Below are 4,299 nucleotides of genomic sequence, written 5' to 3' on the forward strand. Positions count from 1 at the left end.
TTCACAAAACTACCACAACCAACATCTCCTCATTGAGTGTCCTGGATCTACCCACTGGACCAACGTCCTTACTATGGGCAAACAAACTGAACTGAAAATTAAGAGATAAGTAAGCACTTTCTGGGTATTTGATAATATTAAGAAATTAATATTATTGGTTATTAGCTGTGATAATGATGTTGTGGTTTTTTTTTTAAGTCTATCTTTTAGAGATACTTCTTGAAATGTTTCCAGATGATGCGATATGATGTCTGGTATTTGACTCAAGATAATTTTGGAAAATGGGGAATGGGCGGGGATATAGATGAAACCAGATCAGTTCAGTTCAGTTCAGTTCAGTCACTCAGTCGTGTCCGACTCTTTGCGATCCCATGAATTGCAGCACGCCAGGCCTCCCTGTCCATCACCAACTCCTGGAGTCTACCCAAACTGTCCATCGAGTCAGTGATGCCATCTAGCCATCTCATCCTCTGTTGTCCCCTTCTCCTCCTGCCCCCAATCCTTCCCAGCATTAGGGTCTTTTCCAATGAGTCAACTCTTCGCATGAGGTGGCCAGAGTATTGGAGTTTCAGCTTCAACATCAGTCCTTCCAATGAACACCCAGGACTGACCTCCTTTAGGATGGACTGGTTGGATCTTCTTGCAGTCCAAGGGACTCTTAAGAGTCTTCTCCAGCACTGCAGTTCAAAAGCATCAATTCTTCAGAGCTCAGCTTTCTTCACCGTCCAACTCTCACATCCATACATGACTACTGGAAAAACCATAGCCTTGACTAGACGGACCTTTGTTGGCAAAGTAATGTCTCTGCTTTTTAATATGCTATCTATGGTCAGCCATGGGTTAATAATAGTTGACATTGGTGATGGGTCCATGGGAAGTCTATGTATAATTATATCTCTGTTTGTGGAAGTTTAAATGTTGCCATAATAAAATCGTTAAGAAAGCAAAAAAAAAAAAAAAAAAAAAGGAAAGAAAGGAAGGAAGAAGGAGGGCGGGAGGGAGAAAGGAGGGAAAAGAAATGAAGAAACACTTCCCATGCAGTGTATATCACAGTCTGTAGAAATAACTGTCATGTGTCGATGAAAAGTAACTGACCCACTCTGCAGAACCATTTTCTGGACAGAAATAAATCCCCAGGCCACCTCCCCAAAGTGGGTTTAAGATTCTGGGGCTTGTAGACCTGGTGTTTCATTTGCATATCTGCATATTCATGGATGCATTAAAGAGGAATATCCTGAGAAGACCTCTGTGCCCCTCAGCCCCTGTGGCCTCTTGACAAGCCCTCTCACTTCAGAACACAGTAGACACAGAGGCAGCTTTGTTGAGCCACCCTTATCCTTTCAGACATTAACCTCACAGATGGCTCGGTGGTAGCTCAAGGACTAGAGTGAGGCGGTTCTCTACAACATAATTCCAGACACATATCTGAACACAGGAAGGGAGAAGATTTTACAAGTCTCTAAAATAAAATGAGTCCTTGAGAAGAGAAACAAGGATGAAGGAGGATTTCTTTATCAGCACGAAGCAGGAGCATGAGCCACCTGTCCCCTCCTAAAAGACTCAGTCTGGGATCGCAAGACCCAGCAAAGAGGACGGACACTGGAAGGCACCTCCTGCCCCGCCTCTTGTGAGGAGCATCTCTGGAGGAGGGACAGGACTCTGGGTCTGTCCCAGGGCTCTGCTCCAACCCTGCTGCCCTCCAGAAGCTCTGCTGCCCCATGGCTGGGTACACCGGGCCAGTTGCTTGACCATTCAGTGAAACGGGACAGGACTTCCCGCCTCACACGGACATTGTAAGGATCATGGGAAATCGAGGCATTGATTCATGGAAATGGTTCTCTGAGCTCTAATTTATCTCTACAGAGCTCATGATTTATCCCCATTTACCTTCCCCTCCTCCTGGGAGGAGACACAGCAGGGCAGGCATATACTTAGCCACTGGGAGACTAAACAAAGGCAGATAGGAACCAGGAAAAAGTAGGCCGAATTAAGTTTCATGTGCCCAGCCAGCCAGCTCAGAAGACTGAGTCTAGGTGAACAGGAGATGTCTAAAGTGGCCGGGGGAGGGAGGAGTGGCCAGATCTTGGTTCTTGGGTATGAACAGCAGAGGACCCACTGGAAGGGTGGGGGAGGAGCAGATTTCTGCCTGGAGCATGAGGGGGACCACTCTGGGCATGCAAAAGCCAGCGATGACTTGGCCCTTTTTATGTGCCAGGCACTGTGCTGGACATTTGGCATAAACATCTCAGGAGACTCAGCACAAAGGTGGGGGAGGGTGAGAAATCCACCTGCCTGAGATGGATGATGTAGGGAGCAGGGAGAGGAGTTTAGACCAGTCAAGGGTGACCAAGGAACAGTCAGTTCACTGCTTAAGCCTTTGGCCGATCCTCTTTTCTAGTGAGTCAGGCTAATAAGGAAGTTCAGGGCCATGGCTGGTCCTGATTAGATGCCTTAGAGAAGCCAAATCAGGTGAGAACCCACTATCCATTTGACCAAGCTATGGGGCTTTGTTCTTACACCTTTAAACTGGGCAAGGCAGGGACAGGCTGCCCCACAGTCCCTGAGATGAGCTCCAGGCTGGCCAGGGAGGGATGCAGAGCCAAGGCCTGTGTGAACAACTGATCACACTACAGCTGAGAAGAGATGGGAAATAGGTCTGATGAGGGCTACAGCTGTCCACAGCACTGGCCTCAGTCGGGAGTGATTTTGCTCCCCCCTGCATACCACACCCCCAACCTGGGGCATTTGGCAAGGCCTTGAGACATCTTTGGGAGGTGACAACTCCATCCCTGCAGATGCCAGGGATGCAGCCTAACATCCTACAGTACATAAGAACCCTCCCTCCACCAAAGAATGACATGGTCCAAACTGGCGACAGTGTCAAGGTTAAGAAACCCTGGTGTTGGACTTCCCTGGAGGTCCAGTGGATATGAACCCACCTGCCAATGCCTGGGACACAGGGTGAATCCCTGGTCTGGAAAGATCCTATGGAGCAACTAAGCCCAAGCACCACAACTACTGAGCCTGCACTCTAGAGCCACCATAGTGAGAAGCCTATGCATTGCAGCAAAGAGAGGCTAAAATCCAACCCACTGCCTGGAATGAAGCTGCCCCTACCCTGAGGAAGAGGCATTTTTTTCTAACTCAGCCAGAAGCAGTGTGAGGACTTACATGGGCCTAGGGATGGGGGACAAAGGAGAGGTGCCTGGGGATGGGAGCCACAGTCATATCAGAGTGGGAGGAGAATGTACCTGCTGTCACCCAGACTGCAAGTTGTACAAAAAGCAATTTAAAAGAGATATTTAGTCTTTAATAGAGTGTCAAAAAGTCAACCCACATGATTATGTCATCTTCTTGCTGGCAAAGACAGAGGTTTTAAAGCACGATGACATACCTACCAGGTGAGAAATGAGATGAGCTCAAAGATCTTCACTGCAGTACTGTTTCTAACAGTACAAGATCAGAAAATAGTATTTCCATAAATGCCCATCGGGGCAGGACAAGCTGGATAAACAATGGCATATCCTACAAAAGAATGAGGTCTCCAGAAATAAAGTGAAAAAAAAGCCAAGTGCACAAGCCTGTGGAGTACTGCACTGCCACCGGGTGAAAACGGGGTGAGGATCAACGTGGTACTGATAATTGCTTATATTTGCATAATCCTGGTGGCTCAGCCAGAAAGAACCTGCCTGCCAACGCAGGAGATGCGGTTCAGTCCCTGGGTGGGGAAGATCCCCTGGAGATGGAAATGGCAACACACTCCAGTGTTCTTGCCTAGGAAGCCCCATGGACAGAGGAGCCTGCCCGGCTACAGACCATGGGGTCGCAAACAAGCGGATTTCAAACGTCACTCAGCACCAGAACCACACAGAGGACCTCTTTTAGCCATACTTACTTCAAGCAACATCAACCTTGTTTTTATTGGGGTTGGGAGGGAGGTGGGAGAGCCTCATTTTTCTTTCCCGGAGTTGAACTGCTCAGCCTTCCGGATCCTGGACCCCCACAGGCCGAGCCACCCGCGGAGATTCAAGACAAAAGCCTGTGAAAGGTACCGTTCCCTAGTTACTCCAGCCAGCCCCGAGACTGTTTCCCAATCCTCAAGTGGCCGCTGAATATGAAAAGTTCAAGGCGCCTGAAGGAATCCCGCAGGAACCTAAGAGTTTGGAATTATCTAAGTACTCTTCACCCTCACCCCATCTCCCTTTTCCCTCTCAGGGAAACGAACTGAAGGTTTGAGTAACCTGGCCCTCCGACCTCCCCGCCTCCGCCCCACTGAGAGGGGCGGAGCGACCGCTACGG

This window comes from Odocoileus virginianus, chromosome 4 (genome assembly GCF_023699985.2).
Source record: "Odocoileus virginianus isolate 20LAN1187 ecotype Illinois chromosome 4, Ovbor_1.2, whole genome shotgun sequence".
NCBI lineage: Eukaryota > Metazoa > Chordata > Mammalia > Artiodactyla > Cervidae > Odocoileus > Odocoileus virginianus.